Raw genomic sequence first — 17,821 nt, forward strand, 5'->3', positions numbered from 1 at the left:
CAAAATCACCGGACTCTCCCCAAGGTGGTGGCGTGGTGAAATCGGCAACGCCGAAAGTAATTGGAGTTATATCGTTGATGTCACCTTCGACAGTAGGTGACGTAGTCCAACCACTGAGTTTAATAAACCTCCTCATCCATCCATCAGTTTACTAGATATTTTTTTCCTATTGCCAGGCGTATCTTCCTCGACTTGTTTGTATTTGTGTCCTTTACGATGTTGACGTTGTTGCTGTTTGATTTCTAGCTAATTATCTGTTCTTTTTTTTTTTCTTTTTCTTTTTTTTTTAAAAAAAATTTATTTGTAGTTATTGGCAATAACCGCTAACCGTAACCGCCTTAGCGGTTAGTAAATTTCACTAACCGCAACCGCTAACTGCCTAACGGTTAGCGGTTAATAAAATAGATAACCGCCCGCTAACCGCTTTTTTAAAATTAGGCTTTTTTTGGGCCTTTTTGGGTTTTTTACCCTTTTTTTTTTTGTCTTCTTGAACCCAATTGCAATAAAAAGAGCCCATATTGAAAAATAAAAAATATTTGACCCAAAATTTACATTTACTTGTGCTTTAAAAAAATTTCGTTAAATATTAAATCATAACCGGTTAACTTTTTTTTTAAAAAAAAAAAAAAAAATTAAACACAACATATAAAAAAAAAATTCAGAATTCAGACAATTGTCACAACATATAAAAAAAATTCAACACAAAGCATATAAAATAAGTTCAAACAAAACATTAAATAATACAAATAAAACATTAAAACTTCATCAATCCTCTCATTTGGTCCTCTAGCAAATCCTATAGACATCCAAAGAAGAAACATAATAATATTAAGGCACAAGCATGTACAAATAATTTGATATTATATAATCATATAATCTCATTAAATTATATCATATTTACTTATAATCTTTTTTCTTTGAATTGAACTTAATATCTAATGGTAAATGGTAATGTTCAAACTCCTAAATCTTAAATTCCTAAAGTATATAATAATGCTTTAATTAAATTGTAGTTATAAGTAATATATTGTTTAATTCAATTGAATCAATTATGATTATCATTGTACATGAATCATATTATTAACTTGTAGACTTATGACTTATGAGTTATGTCATATTATATATGTATTATTTATTATTATATAATCATATGATTTAATGGTCAAGTCATCATGTGATATAATCATACCAATTATAGCGATAATATATAAATTACTAAAATTATAATGATAATACAATAATACTTAAATTTTGTTTATAAGTAACACATTGGTCATTGTTTAATTCAATGTCAATTACTTAATTTGATATTATACAAATCATATTATCATTTTACATGAATAATATGATTCACTTGAAGTCTTCAATAAAGTATTTGAATTATCGTTGAATCATATGATTAAGTATTGATATTATACATTTATAGTATTCATATGCATATATAGACTAATATAAACTTCTAAAATATATAGAATTATAAGTTTATAACATACATTGGAAATAAGTCTCTAGATATTTAATTATTGTATTAGTATGCATTTGTATACTTATGAGTTATGTCATATTATATATCTATAATTTATTATTATATAATCAAATGATTTAATGATCAATTGCTCATGTGATATAATCATATAAATTATAGTGATAATATATTAATACTAAAATTGTGATTTAATTATTTTTTTAAAAAAATTATGATTTAATGATCAAGTGATTATATGATATAATCATATAAATTATAGTGATAATATATTAGTACTCAAATTGTGATTTAATTATTTTAAAAAAAAATTATTGTGATTTAATGATCAAATAATTATGTTATATGTATAAATATTTTTATAATTATAATTATAAAAATATATTATATAAAAAGACGGTTAGCGGTTAACGGTTACGGTTAGTAGACCCAATAACCGCTAACCGCTAGGCGGTTATAGCGGTTAGCGGTTAGGCGGTTAAACGATTAGCGGTTAGCGGACGATTTTTAACCGCCCGCATTGACACCCCTAATTTATAAGATATTGTAACTTCAACCCCAAATAAATGATTAGAATAATTTGCCATTTTTTATTTTCTCTAGCTCTCCTAAAATTTTGTGCTTATCACACGGATTTTTTTTTAAAAAAAAAAAGGAAAAAGAAATTGAGTATATGCTAATATTTCTCTTTTCTTTGTACTTTGGACAGGGACGACATCATTTTAAAGATCTCTCAATACTTTTAATTGAATTCAAAATTGTAAATAATATAATATATATTCACAACATACAAAAAAATTCAAAAATCCAGTATGTGAAGTCTTCTTTTCTTGGAGGTAAAGAAAACTCTTCTTTTAGTGATACAGCTAAGCATCACGCTGTGCGTTTCGCCTGTAGTAAACGCCTCAAACCCCGCAGGCCGTGACCTGCCTTAAAACTCGTTTCTAATTACTCAAAACTCGTTTTCAATTCCTCAAAATCTATTTTTAAAGCTTCAAAACCTATTTCTAATGCCTTAAACCCCATTTTTTGATTCAAAACTAAAACCTAGAAGTGGAAGGATAATTCTTTAAGGATTTTATCACCCTAAAATCTAGTATATTTTGGTCCAACTTATTTTTGTTCACTTTTTATGTTTTTTACTTATGTGTCGGTTATTGATTGGGAGCCGTAAAATGAGTGTAATTAGGATGGTCCCCATAAAATGTTTTCTCTTTTTTATTTTCTCTAGCTCTCCTAAAATTTTGCGCTTATCACACGCAATTTTGGGTTTCATTTTTTTTTAAAAAAAAAAAAAAAAAAAAACAAAAAGATATTTGAGTATATGCTTATGTGAGGCAAAAACAAATAGAGAAGCAATAACAGGGTTAAAGGAAGAATGGAGGCCACCAATCACATACCCAATAAGAGCATCATCTGTGAGAGGCTCACCAACAATAGAAAGTTTGGCAGCAAGTTGCTTGCCGGTTTCAATATAATCAGCACCCCCTTTGGAGCCTTGCTTTAAGCTTTGAAGTTGGCCAAGAAGATGAGAAATCCTCGTTCTGGAGCGAGGGGCAAAACGAGTGGAAAGAGACACCCAGGCTTGATAAACATTCGTGACACCAAAGGTAAACAACATAACTTTCTCCATTATGGTAGCATTAATATAAGAAAGAATAAATTGATCTCTCTTTGTCGAGAGAAGAAAATCTGGACTAAGGGTAGTGATAACTAACCCTTTTATCATCCACGAGAAACTGAGGGAGATGGTTTTGGAACCATCCACGAAGCGCATCAAGTCGATTGTCTTCAAAATTTGAACCATTTGCTTGACCCATGTAATATAGTTGGGTCCTTCCAATTTGAAGGTCATGAGCTGGCCAATATTTGGCGGAATAAATTGGACAGCAGTAGACTATCGTCAGAAACGTAGAGATCGAAATAAATATGCGTGAGGAAAAAGCTTTGATACCCATAAAAGAGTTTGAAGTGTACCATAATATATTTATACAAGAGGTATTGTATTGTGAGTAATCACATAAGATCTAAATAATCTAGAGTTCAAAATACAAGCAGAAGAACTATCTATCCACGTACATTTGACATATAAAGTATACTAGAAGTTATCTACATATACAATCTTATCAAGACTCTCTATTATCACAAGTGGGGTGACGTGGGTTTACAGTTATCACTAGTTAGTTTTTTTTTTTTTTTAATATACTAGTAATTAGTTGATATCAAGATATAATACAACACATAAAGATACAAAATCTTAACATGCATAATCGTCTACTTTTATATAAACAAAGATCTCCTCAATTGCTAATAAGTCGTATCAAAATAAAATCAGAAATCTTGTTGATATTGGTGCCATAGTAAGTTATCTCCACACTCATTCGATGAAAGCTGGGATGTATATAAAGGCATCGTTTCAAAATTTTGTTATTTTTACTTGCATATTTTTGGCAAATGATAAACTATTCACTAACGTAATGTTACAATAAGGTAAAAAAGTAAATATACGTCCAATGAAGTGGTCACCCAATGATGACATGACCGCTGTGACATACAACACGGATGCCACTTTGAATCAGAATTGTAGCCTGAGCTCTGTTGCGATCGTTGCTAGAAATTCACACTTCCTAGTAATCTGTTGTGGGATGGGCTGGACACCAAAGCCATTTGACACCAATATGTCAGAAGCCATAGGCACTGCTTTGTCCATTAGAAGTGTAAATGGCGCGAAAAAAATTATTATTCAATCAGACAACAAGAATGTTGTTGATCTAATTGCTAAGAAAAAAAGAAAAAGAAACACGCAGAAGAATACCAATCCGAACAACAAAGACAACCCGATTGATGAGGCATTGAGTGTGGTGGAAGATTTTCTTGACCCTAATTCTTTGACTCAGTATGGGATTACAGTGGAGCTGGAGCATATTCCTTGGGTTCAGAACCCCGTAGCTGACCATTTGGCTTTATTGACAAGAAGATTGTCGCATGAAGTAATGAGTGCAACATTAGTACAATAAATTTTGGGATAGCCAACAAGATGTGCATACTAAAATGGTTAAATTGCTTCAAACGTCGATGATAAAGATAAACACAATGGAGTGATTTGCGTGACGCATGCAAGGATAAAGATATAATACAACGGAGTGATGTGAATAAAGATATAAACACAATGGAGTGATGTGCATACAAAATCCATGCGTTACGCATGGATTTCTTTATCCTTGCATGCGTCACGCAAATCACTCCATTGTGTTTATCTTTATCATCGACGTTTGAAGCAATTTAACCATTTTAGTATGCACATCTTGTTGGCCATCCCAAAATTTATTGTACTAATGTTGCACTCATTACTTCATGCGACAATCTTCTTGTCAACAAAGCCAAATAGTCAGCTACGGGGTTCTGAACCCAAGGAATATGCTCCAGCTCCACTGTAATCCCATACTGAGTCAAAGAATTAGGGTCAAGAAAATCTTCCACCACACTCAATGCCTCATCAATCGGGTTGTCTTTGTTGTTCGAATTGGTATTCTTCTGCGTGTTTCTTTTTCTCTTTTTCTTAGCAATTAGATCAACAACATTCTTATTGTCTGATTGAATAATAATTTTTTTCGCACCATTTACACTTCTAATGGACAAAGCAGTGCCTATGGCTTCTGACATATTGGTGTCAAATGGCTTTGGTGTCTAGCCCATCCCACAACAGATTACTAGGAAGTGTGAATTTCTAGCAACGATCGGAACAGAGCTCACGCTACAATTCTGAGTCAAAGTGGCATCCGTGTTGTATGTCACAGCGGTCATGTCATCATTGGGTGACCACTTCATTGGACGTATATTTACTTTTTTACCTTATTGTAACATTACGTTAGTGAATAGTTTATCATATGCCAAAAATATGCAAGTAAAATAACTAAATTTTGAATCGATACCTTTATATACATCCCGGCTTTCATTGAATGAGTGTGGAGATAACTTACTATGGCACCAATATACGCTAGTCACCCCGACTAGTCTATTTGCTATCTATAAAATTCAAACAAATTAATTAATATTGAGTGTTAGTGGAACATGACTTTTGAGATTAAAATTTCTTTTAGTCGCACCGTCTTTTTTGCCTCTATGCTCCAAACATGCTTGTTCTTGCTCCAAACAAAATAGGCTTCCAGCCCGTTCAATATGGTAGTGAAAGCTCCCATGTCAACCAAAAACAAGATGTGAGATGCAAAACAATTAGAACACATGAGAGTTTGATAGACCAATTTTTTACAGTTCGATAAGACTAAACAAAGTAACTTAAGCACACAAAAAAGATTGAAGAAATAACTAATTTAAGCCAAACAATACAAAATCACCAAGGCTCCTTTAGTACGGGTTTTAATACTTGACATTTGTCAAGAGATCACATTATCCCTCTTTTGCCCCAATGGAAAGCAAAGGATTTTTTTTTTCCTAATAAGAAATCAAGGGAATTTACTTGATTGCGTCAGTGCACATTTTTTTTTCTCCTCCATAGGTTTTCTGCACCACACAAATATTTACAACATGCAGTCGAAATAAATATGGGTTCTTTATACGTCTGCTAAAAAGAAATATCTTGGACCGGATGTGAACAAAGTATATTCTAAATATCATTTAACATGTACATGTTTATATATATATATATATATATATATATATATATATATATATATATATAGTGATCAAAATATCACTAAAAGAGCAAAGCACAACCCATAACTTTAAAAATGCATTTCCAAATTAAAATTAAGGTAAATTGAACTTTCCCACCCTAAACAATAGGGTCATTTGCAATGTCCCCTGTATAAATTTAAAAAATATGATTAACTTTCACATGCTTACTTCGCGAGCACAGGAAAATAAAAGAAAAATAAGCATGTGATACCATGAAATGTGATAAGTATGTGAATTTAAGTTTAAGTATAGGGAATATTAAAGAAACTTTAGGAAGAGAGATATTGCTATAGACCCCATAGTCTAGGGGGTTGATTTCTCACATTTAAAGTTTAGGGGAGATTAACTGACTTCATTGTTAACAAAAAAAAAAGCAATTTACACAATTAAAATCTCTCATGAGATCCAGTTAGTCAACATAAATGAGACAGGTCAAAACCAAAAAATTTGTACAATCCAAGACAAGTCAGAGAGGGCAGAGGTCCTTCTACAAGTCTAAGAATGGGCTTATTGATTACTTTCGTAAGAAAAAACATCTAGAGGGATACAGTTGGATTCCACACAAGAGCAAGAGAGATGCAAATTCAATCATAAGGTTTTCTGTCCTTAAATACGATGAATGTAGGCATCGCTTCTATTTTGTATTTATCATCAATTTTCACCATCTATATCTTATACTCCAGCTAAGTATTGACTTCGTTGAGGATGGGATCCATGAATTGACAAAGACCACATGCAAACCATACCTAGGGTTACTCATTCTTCCGATTAAATTTAAATATGATCCTACTCAATTTTGCTATTCTAGAGATTACCAAGAACATGGAATTATTCCTAAACTAAACGCCACACCCCTCTCAATAGGGTCTAAGGTGAACAATACGAATTCGCTTCACGAATGAAAGATTACTGACAAGACAAACATAAATCTAGACAATTACGATAAAATGCTTATAAAGTTTTCCAGCAAGATGATCCCGCACGTTATGGCTTAAGGTGATAACATAGGCTTACAAAATAGTCAGAGACATCATAGCTGTTAGCAAAATCTGAAAAAAGAAGGGAAGAGAAAAAAATAAACATAAGTAGGGAAGAACCAAACAAGTTGCATAAAAGTCAACCAGAACAGCTTTGCCAGAGTTATCAAAGGAGGAACATGTTAGCTTCTTGGCTTTGACCCACATAAAAGACCTTTTTTTTTTTTTTATAAGTGCCCTATATAAAAGAATTTGTCAAAGAAAATGATGATAATTATTTGAGAAGAACCTTTTAAACTTAGTATTACATAGGTTGCAAGCAAATGTTCAAGCAAACAACACAATACTACAACTGACGCTACTTTCAATGATTTTCTAAGCTATAAACATACTTACCCTCATGAATTTCTCCAATTGTAATATCCACGTCACTTCAACTTACTTTTCCAATATATTTTCGACAATCGGGAGCGGACCAGTTTACCCTGCAACAAGGTATATAGAATCAAATAAATTTAGGAGCCTTTAAGGCAATATTTAACCAATATGGTGCTGAATAAAAAAGACATTATTAAGTTCAACTACTTCCTTGCAAAACAATCAGCAAAAGCCATCTTCAAAGAAGAAGGAACATTTATCAACATACTACAGGATAAGGCATCTAAAGATGCAAATTAAAACATACTTGAATAATTGATATGGTACTCTAATCATAATTTAAAAAATATTAGGTGCTGCAAATCACATGGAATTTTAGAGTCGAAGTAATGAAACAATGAGCAGAGAAAATGATGAAGTAATCATTCTAATATGCTCTAAAACTAAAAAGGAGAAGAGATTACGAGGAAGAGAGAAAAGGAGGAGTATACCTGTATAGCCATCCTTGAGACACAAACCCAGCTCCTCAAATGATTCATCAAATTGCTCCTAATAGATCTGTTCAGTAGCCACCAAATACTCCCCGGCTATAGGACACGTAATCTATAACATTTTTTAATTAAAAAAAAAAAAAAGGCTAAAGAAATTTTAAGGAATTTTAATTGTCAAAATTGAAAACTAAGTGATTGATTTTATTTTTCCCTCAACTTTATTAAACAAAACTGAATACACACAAATTTCATCACATACCATTACATAACGTTGGACTTCCTCCATCCCATTTGCCTTGTCTCGTGCTTCTATGTCTTGGCTTGCTGTCTTCAGAGTTTTGATCAATTGGAAGCTTATTTATTATTAACATCATATTGCACCTGCAAAAGGCTTAGACATCAAGACAGGGGTCTATGACTCTCTTTTCCAAATGATTAGACTTAGAAATCATAAACATCGGCTGAATAATAGACCTATTGCTTAGCGCATAAAGTCAAAATCTTTTTTTTTTTTTTTCTCAACATCGTTGGTGGCATTTGTCCAACTTTCTCCGTTAGTCTATAACCACGCATGCCTAGTTTCTTCACAATTCGTTAATGGCTTTGTTCTCTATTATAGGTTATCATCTAATATCAAATGCAGCTAATGTTTCATTGATAAAAATTATAATCATTCTCCTGTTGGTATTATAATCAAGAGAAAGAGAACTAGCTCTATCTATATAAATATTGTTACAACTCAATTGTATTTGAAACCTTACAAACCTATATGCTTTAAATTTGAAGTACATGCATATGGACTGATTGTCCAGGTATATCTACTTGTATTAAATTACTATACAAAATAATAATAATAACAATAATAATAATAATAATAATAATAATAAACACATATCACATATAACATGAAACAAACAAACAAACAAAAACAAATTCAAACGTAACTTCCATTGAATTTCATACCACCGTTTGTACTGCATGGAGGCTCAAGCCCTCAGGAGATTGGAATCCGCCATCCGCCTGGATGATGATGATGATGAAGCTGTCTCCACCTCTCACAACACAAGTCGTTTACCACCAATGTCAGATCGCTGCTGCAAAAGGTTTCCAGAAACGGAATATAATTGTTTCTTTCTCGGGAGCAAAGAAAAATATTTATTCTAGTTCCAAGCAATACGACAATGGTGGTAGATTTGATATGATAGATCCGGCATAGACAAATCTGGTTTAGGCAAAGTGGTGCAGCAATGAAAGAAAGACTGTTGCAGACCGGAGGGAACGGAGGGGCGTCAACCTTGCTAAGGTACTAACTAGGCTAATATACAATTAGGGGGACTGTCGCGGATATATACTTGCTAACTCTTCCGAACTTAGAAAGCCTCCAACAAACCACGACGTATAGAACCAAGAGAAAGAGAGAGCAAGAACCAAGAGAATTCATGCAGAAAAAATACCCTAAATGAGCAAGAGAATCGATGCAGAAAAAATACCCTAAAAATTGCCACCACGTATAGCACCAAGAGACAGAGCAAGAGGATTGATGCAGAAAAAATACGCAAGAGAATTGTGCAGGAAAAATACCTTAAACGAGCAACAGAATCTATGCAGAAAAAATACCCTAAAAATTGCCATTATTGCTTATATTTTTTACTTTTCTTCTCTCCTGTTTTCTTATTTGGCAATCACTGACTAGTTTCTATTTTTTTTTTTTTTTAACAAACCAACATTCATTCAAACAAAGAGGAATACCGGGAAAACAGAAACGAAAACAAAGAAGCTAGCTAAAATCCCAGCCGGCCTGATCTCAAAAAACAGGAATGAGATCAGAAACGTAAAAGAAAGATGCACCAGAAAAAAATAAAAAAAAAGATCCACTCCACAGACATAGAGTCTGAAGACCAAACAGATTGGGATAAAAACTAAGCTACAAAGCCAAAGAAAATTACAGGAAGTTACACAAAGTAACAGAAAAGAACTCAAAACACAGCAGCAGCAACGGAGGGAGGCCCCGGCGGCCACTGCACGGCGCGTGGTACCCACGCGACGGTGCGTTAGATCCACACGCAGGAGCGTGTCGACCACGCCCCGGCGCGTGGAGGCGAAATGAGCAGCAGAGGACTACGCCGGAGAGCTGGAACGCAGGTGAAGATGGAGGATTGGCGCGTCTGGGGCTGATGGAGAGAAGTAGATCGGACTTTGAAAAAGCCACTCTTCAAGCCTACACAGATCCGGCCGGTGGAGCGATGGAGAAGACGTTCCAGAGGGAAGGCGATCCATTGCTGATGCAGTTTTTTGAGGGTCGGGTAAATCGTCAAAGACGAAAGGTAGATCTAGAAAAAACTCTAGAAGTAAAAAAGCTCTCTCAGGAAGAGAGAAACTCAGAAGAAAGAGATGTTGGATGTTGCAAAAGGGGTGAGGAGGAAGGCAACCAGGAGGTTTTCCCTCCTCAAGCTTGGCCGAAAATGGAGGCTTCAGGAGAGAGAAGAGAGTGTTTAGATATTTTTCTTGTTTGACTTGTTTCTATTGGCCTGTTGTGATTCTTGCCTTTCTATGGTAATGTTGCACTTTTGCTTTTGCTTTCTTTTTTTTTTCTTTTCTTTTTTTCTTTTCTTCTCTTCTTCTTTTTAACTCTTTTTTGGGAAATCACCGGCTATTTTCTATTGGCCTGTTCCCCGAGAGATTCTCGGGTAGTGTTTCACTTTTGCTTTTGCTTTTTTTTAAAAAAAAAATTATTCTCGTTTCTTTACAACCTTTTGAGAAAAATGGAGGTGTCGGTGATGTGCTTTTTTCATGAGCTGCAAAAATGAAGGTACTGTTGAGAGTACAAATAATAATGGATCAAACTAGTTTGTCCAAAAACAATAAGCAAAATGTCGGTGCATGTATCAGATCCGATATGTACCCAAAAAAAAAAGTTTGAGCTTTTCTCTTCAAAATTAAAGCGCTTAATAGGCACAATCGACCATCTTTTTTTTAAAAAAAAAAAATTAACAATAATGTTTAAATATTTTATTAAGGTATATTTGTAATTGTCAACTAACCATGCCATATGACTCCTACAACTGACGTGCCAAATGAAAACTATGTTGCTTGATCGACAATTAGGTTACTGGGTTCTTCTGTAGATTTCTTTGTTCAGCTAGATTAGTTTAGCATATGCCATGTAAGACTGATCAATTAAATATCGGGTGATAGTAAGTTGAACGAGGAACATTTCAAATCAAGAAAAAATCTAAAGGATTTAATTGTCAAAATAAAAAACTAAGGAATTAAATTAAAATCGCACAAAAACCTAAACTGATTTCAAGTTCTATTTTTATTTTTTATTTTCTCAACATTGTTGGTGGCATTTGTCCAACCTCATCGGTTCGTCTATAACATTTGTAACCAATGCATCTCTAGTGTATGAGCAACAATTCGTTAATGGCTTTGTTCTCTATTATATGGATTCATTATCTTCCTCTATTATCAAATGTAGGTGATGTTTCACCCAACAAAATTGTAACCATTCTTCCCCTTCTGGTAATTATATTATATTCGCAAGAAAGAGAACTTAGATCTATCTTATATATCACTGTTTGGTACGATTAAATGAAATTGGTACTATTTGTGACTTTGTAAAACCTATCACCCACATTAAATTTAAAGTATATACATATAGACCGAGCAATTCACCAGGTATCTCTATATATTAAATTACTAAACAAAAACCTTAGGAACAAAACCAAATACAAATACAAACACATAACTTTGGTTGAATTTCATACCGTTTGTGCAGAGACTCTAAGGTTCATCCTTTATCGTTTTTGGCTAGTGATTAGATCCGGATGCCATCATCCACCCACAACCAACGTCAGATCAGAGCTGCAAAAGGTTTTTGATTACTAAATAAAGAAATAAAAATAGATAGTTTCAGTCCGACACACAGAGTTTAGTCAAATCTGGTTTAAAGCAAAACTGTGCGCATGGTGAGGGAGTTCCGATGAAAGACTGCAACACAGACTGGAGGGGGAAAGGAGGCGGCTGACCTCACCATCAAGGTGTTTAGGCTTAGGGTTCTATAATGATGAATATAAGAAAAGAATCTTGCGTTTCGAACTCCAACATGTTTGGGTCTGCGGTTGCAGACCCAACACGCGCTTCTGAGACCTCAAAAGTTCGTTTCAGGAAAATAATGGTTGTTTGGTAAAATATTGTGAAAGCTCTTCTGAGGTCCCAAACGCTGAAAATCACGTTTGGGCCGAAGCTGGAAAACGAGGCTTCTGCTCAAACGGACTTTTGGAGAGAAAGGCGCGCCGCAGTTTTCATTAATGAAATATATAAACTAACAAAAATACTCATACCAATTTTAACAAATGGCAACCATACCCATATATAAGCATCTCTTTCCAACCTCTTCGATTTGTCCTTCTCATTTCCGCAGTTGGAGGCTACTCCAGAGCGAGGAAGATCCGGCAGAAATTGTTGATGCCGTTGCAGGTAAGAAAAACAAATCAAAATGAAAATAAGAAAAATATAGATGAAGATCACAGTCCACACAGAGAGACGTGCAAAAAAGAGACTTAGAAAAAATAGAGAGGAAAATATGGACGAAGATCGCAGAGAAGAGACGAAATTATTAGAAAGAATACAGCGTGGGTGAAACCTTGGCTGAGTTTCCCCCACGTTGAGGGGGAAACCTTCCCCCAGCACGCGTACTAGGGAAATGATCACTTTTGAACCCACTACAGAGCCGCTATAGGGAGAGAGACCTAAGCAGAAGTTGTTGATCCCGTCGCCGGTGAGTTTAGAGCTTCGTTTGATTTTGCTTCTTCCCATCTCTTTTTTTCCAATAAAACAAAAATCTTGACATATCTTACTGAACACAAAAGTGAAGAAAAAAATATAGGAGAGAGACCTACAAGGAAGAGAAGTAGAAGAAATAGAGAGAATAAAATGGAAAGAAGATAAATAACAAAATAGAGAGAACTTGTGCGTGTGATAGCTAGAAAGAGATGGTCTTTGGGCAGAGAGAACGAGTGATAGCTGGTCTGCTCCTAGTCTTGCGTGTCTTGGGCAAAGAGAAAGAAAGAGTGATAAGCTTGGGCGTCTTGGCAGAGAGAACGAGTGAGCTGTAATAACTGGTTTTTCTCGAGCATAGCAAACTTCTCTACACATCTTAAATGGCTAGTGTTTTTTTTCCCACCTTATCTAAATTTTTCTTCTTTTATTTATTATTTTTTTTGGTAAATTAAATTATCCTTCTTCAATCTCGTTGGAATTGGATTTTTTTCGCACACTCCAGGCTTCAATAAGGTGATGTGCGTCAGCTTTTGAAGTGTAGGGGAAAGATTTAAATTGTTATATATATATATATATATATATATATAATAGATTAAAATTTATGGTTATTTGAATAAAATATTTAGAATTTGATTCTTTTAATGCTCTTCTTGTAACTTGTTGCAGCATCTCAAAGATTTCTTCATTTTTGTACAAAATTTACAATCAAACGGCCACCAAGACAACGATGAATGGAAAAAATTTGCAAGGCTAAGTAAATTTTTTAGCTTAGCTTTCTTTTATTGGTACTGGTATCATTTTTTTTTTCACAAAATAATTTTTTTTTTAAAGTTAACATTAACCATTTGTATATAAAAAGGTTGTTATAAAATAGAAAGAAAAAAAAAATTATATGTCATTTATTTTCATTTTTATAACTAAAAGCATTTTTTTAGTTTTGTTATCAAACATCACTAAAAAAAAATACTTAAGACATGCAGTTACTAAACATATAACAATTTTTTGATGGAAAGATTTTTGACAAAAGCCCAAAAATAAAAATTTTATATCAAAAAGCTCTATTTTTTATCGGAATTCCAAATCCAACAAATCACGTGTCTTGTCCGACACTGACAAGTAGACAATTTTGTTTTTTGGACCCGGCTTAGGTGCGGTAGTTCAAAACTACCGCACCATGCTGTAGCCCAATGGGGTCGTTTTGAGCAATAAAAAAAAAAAAAAAAAACTCATCATCTCCATCTTCTTGTTGCTCCTCTTCTTTTTCTCCGGCTCGTTCATTTCTTTTCTTTTCTCCTTTGCTTTCTCTGAGAGGAAATTGGGTTTTGGGGGTGGCCGGACCACCCCAAGGGGGTGGTTTCGGCCACCCCATACTGGCCAAAGGGGGAGAGAGCCGGCTTTGTTACGCTATGCGCTACATAAACAAAAATGTACAGAAAAACCCACTAATCAGAAACCCAAATCCAGCCAAGAACAGCAATCAAAAATCAAAATTTTTCTGCAATTTCTCTCACAGCTCCGTCTCTCTCTCTACCCTCTGTTTCTCTAAAAATCTCGCCTTCTCTCCCTCTCGTGCTCTCCGTCTTTGGGTCTCTCTCTCGTCAACTCTCTCTCTCTCCCTCTCAAAGAAAGCAAAGGAGAAAAGAAAAGAAATGAACCAGCTGGAGAAGAAGAAGAGGAACAACAAGAAGATGGAGACGATGAGTTTTTTTTTATTTTTTTAATTATTAAATTTTTAATATTTAATTAATTTTATATTATTACTTTAAAATATTATTTTTTTATTGTCCAAAACGACCCTAAACTGGGTCGTTTTTGGCTACAGCATGGTGCGGTAGTTTTGAACTACCGCACCTAAGCCGGATCCTTGTTTTTTTATTTCTTGTTTTCTTTTTGCTTTTTTTTATTCTTTTTTCTTTTATCTTTTAACTACAACTTAAGGTAAAACAAAAATTACATGATTGTTTACCGCTATTTCGTGGCATCCAGTCATCTGGGTCCACGTATGACGCATAAAGTAATTAATTTATTTATTTGGACGTTTCCCTACCTGGAGGTAGAGGTGGAGGGAGAAGAAGTAGGCCGTAGGCGTTGCCGTCGACCACCATCGGAAGTCTCAAAAACTGTATCGGGATGCCGTTTCCATGAGCAAGCCATCGGCCATGCGCCGTGCTAGTCAAACCCCAGCTTAGTCTAGACAGACAAATTCACAGAAAGTAAGAGAGGTTCTTCACAGAGTGCTATATATACTATTATAAATCATCTATCTTTACTCCCACTATAGTTTTTTTAAAAGATATCTTGATTTAATAACCCCTCTCAACCCCCCATAAATTAACTTTACTCCCACTAGTCTATAATTTTTTTTATATCTATCTTGGTTTAATGCCCACGCACAACCAGTTGTAAGGGGCAGCGACATTATTGGCCGGGCAAGCAGAGAGGATTATTTTGAGTTTCAGATCTCAGACTTTTATAGTTGCAGAGATTAGGTTAAGAACGAAGAAGACAATTAAAACGGTGCGTTTCAGATCTCATTCAACCGTCATTTCATTAAATTAAATTAAAGCCTTTAAAGGGTCATTGAAACGCAACGTTTCATTAAAGGACCTATTCAACGTGAATTGTGAGTCTTGTGACTTTTACTTTTTTTTTTTTTTGGTTAAAAATTACCTTGAATCAAAGTATATTAGCTACCGTAAAAAAAATAAAAAATAAAAAGCAAAATAAAAAACAAAAATAACACAGAGTCAGATTATACATATAAACAAGTTAAAAATGTTGAGATTTCATAATTTACAAAATTTGAACAAGTTCAAGAATATATGAGTGCCACAACGATTTCAGTCTTTCAATTTGAGATTTGCAAATTTGAATTAGTCAAATTTTTCTTATAAGGTATTTAATAATTCAAATCAACTGCTTGGATTTTAGAGGTACAGTAAAAGACTGCCTAGAACAAAAGCAAAAAGTTATTATTATTATTTTTTTATATATACAATTTCTCCTTTCTTGAAAAGCAAATGTCTCTGTAATCTTTTATATTTATGTTGTTCAATTAAATTAATTATTTATAAATATATATAATTTTTATTACATATTTTAATTGTATCATATATACATATATAATTGTATTTAATTGAGATAGACACCAAATACAAATTGCATGTTAATCCGCGAGTCTAACATTTGAAGTTTAAAGGATAAAAAATAAAAAATTTGGGAGGTGAAATGTAATTTTAAGGATTATATGGGCATTTAAAAAAAATAATAAAAATAAAAATAAAAAGTTTGGAAAAACATGGTGGTTTAGGCCCAAGTTATCTAACCATACATTTTTTAAAAATGTAATTTAAAAAAATATGACGTCGTTTTAATTTAGCATTTAGCATGGTTCAAATTAAGATTGTTTACTTATTTTGTTACTTATATTTTTCTAATTAATTTTTGTTTAATTTTATTTTTTAATCTTGACCCCTAATCAAAACTCTTGCGCGCTCCGCCACCGTATAGAACTACGTACACGTCACCGAGAGCAAAAGACATACCGGAGATCATATGCAACAGCAAGAACGAAGCTGGCAGGTAGGGCATGAACAAAGCCGGTAGCCTGTATGGAAAAACGAACGCCTGCAGGGATAATATATGCTCGCTTCAACTATGCTGCATACCTTTGTTTTCTTCCTCTATACCCTTTCTTTTCTGGCAATAAGCTTTTCTTCTTCTTCTTCTTCTTTTTGTTCTTCTTCTCTTTCCCTAGTTTCTCTTGCACATGAATCTCTCGCGTTTCAGTGGTAAGGGTTGTTGTTTCTTCACAGCCTTTTGCTTTTTTTATTTTTCTCGGTGTTTCTTCATCCAAACAAATAAAAATGAAAGTACTATTTGTTTTGTTTTGTTTTTTTTTTTTTTGTAGTATTGTTGCTTTCACCCACCACGGTCTATTTTATTTATGAGATCGTATGTATATATTGTTCCTTTTCTGTTCCGTTGTAATACGTCTTCTTGTTTAAAACAACAATGCATAATCGCTTTGGAGATTCTCTTCTTGTTTTTTGGTACGTAGATGCCGTATAATTTACAAGTTAAAGTTGACTTGTCAAGAGCTGCTGCACGTTTTAACCCACACCGGCGGGTGGGGGGCCCATCCTGAATTTGAAAAGCGTGAATTGCCACTAGGCAATCCACTAATAAGCCCCCCTTGGTGGAAATCCACTAGGCAATCCAAAGAGTAAAAGCGTGAATTGCCTATTCGAATGTGAAGCTGTATGGTTATTGTGTCTTAACTGCTTTCCGTGTCAAAGTTTCAAACTTAACACTAGAATTGAATGATGAGTTTAACCCAACGCTTCCTAGTTCCTACATTAAAAGCACCTCCAACCAAATTTCCTACAATAATTAATTCATCGCTGTAACATTAAAACTACTTCCAACCACCTCTTGTAATTTGGAGAAAAGCGTTTTTTTTTTTTTTTGGCAAGTAGGTGAAAAGCATTTAAAATTATGATCAGAAGTGTTACATTTTTTATTTTTTAATCTATTATTAAATTTACCCAAGCTTTAGATAATATTTAATTAGTTATATTTTAGTCATATTTTTGTTCCCTAAAAAAATAAAAGAACAAAACTACCCATTAAATATAACTAATTAAATATTCATCAATTCACTTAAAATGATCTAGTTCCACTTTGAAGGCCTAGAGTTTGGTTGAAGTTAATATAATGCCAACTATTATAAAGATTCATTAATTCAGGGTAAAAATAAAGCTTAGTTGGATACAGTGCTAAGATTTACTTAGTTACTAGCATGTGCAGAGGTTGTTGTTAGATAGTACCTTTATGATATTACTAATATTGATTCTTCTTCTTCTTCTTGGTTTTTTTTTTAAAAAAATTACTGATATGGATTTGTCTTGCTAATAGTTTCCTAATTTAAGAATTATACTTATTTCAAATTGTATGCAAGGAGGTGTGTTTTTAAATAAACCACATTTTTAATGTCAATTTACGATTTTATCAAA

At 33.6% G+C, this 17,821-nt stretch overlaps 1 long non-coding RNA gene across 8 annotated transcripts; it reads right to left on the reverse strand.

The window, feature by feature from the left end:
- Positions 1–683: 683 nt before the first annotated feature.
- Positions 684–16,659, reverse strand: LOC132179577 (uncharacterized). Of its 8 annotated transcripts, XR_009439937.2 has the most exons (10): positions 16,352–16,659; positions 14,854–14,996; positions 12,393–12,454; positions 11,792–11,888; positions 8,988–9,118; positions 8,284–8,405; positions 8,025–8,136; positions 7,552–7,640; positions 2,884–3,341; positions 684–796 (listed from the first exon to the last, which is right to left on the reverse strand). It is a non-coding gene; the product is annotated as an uncharacterized LOC132179577 (long non-coding RNA). The 8 variants fall into 8 exon arrangements; XR_009439936.2 differs by lacking the exon at positions 684–796 and having other exon boundaries at positions 2,775–3,341; positions 16,352–16,656; XR_009439935.2 differs by lacking the exons at positions 684–796; positions 2,884–3,341 and adding an exon at positions 3,446–3,945 and having other exon boundaries at positions 5,416–7,640.
- Positions 16,660–17,821: the final 1,162 nt, after the last annotated feature.

Source organism: Corylus avellana, chromosome 4 (assembly GCF_965113065.1).
Source record: "Corylus avellana chromosome 4, dhCorAvel1.hap1.2, whole genome shotgun sequence".
NCBI classification, from domain to species: Eukaryota; Viridiplantae; Streptophyta; class Magnoliopsida; order Fagales; family Betulaceae; genus Corylus; species Corylus avellana.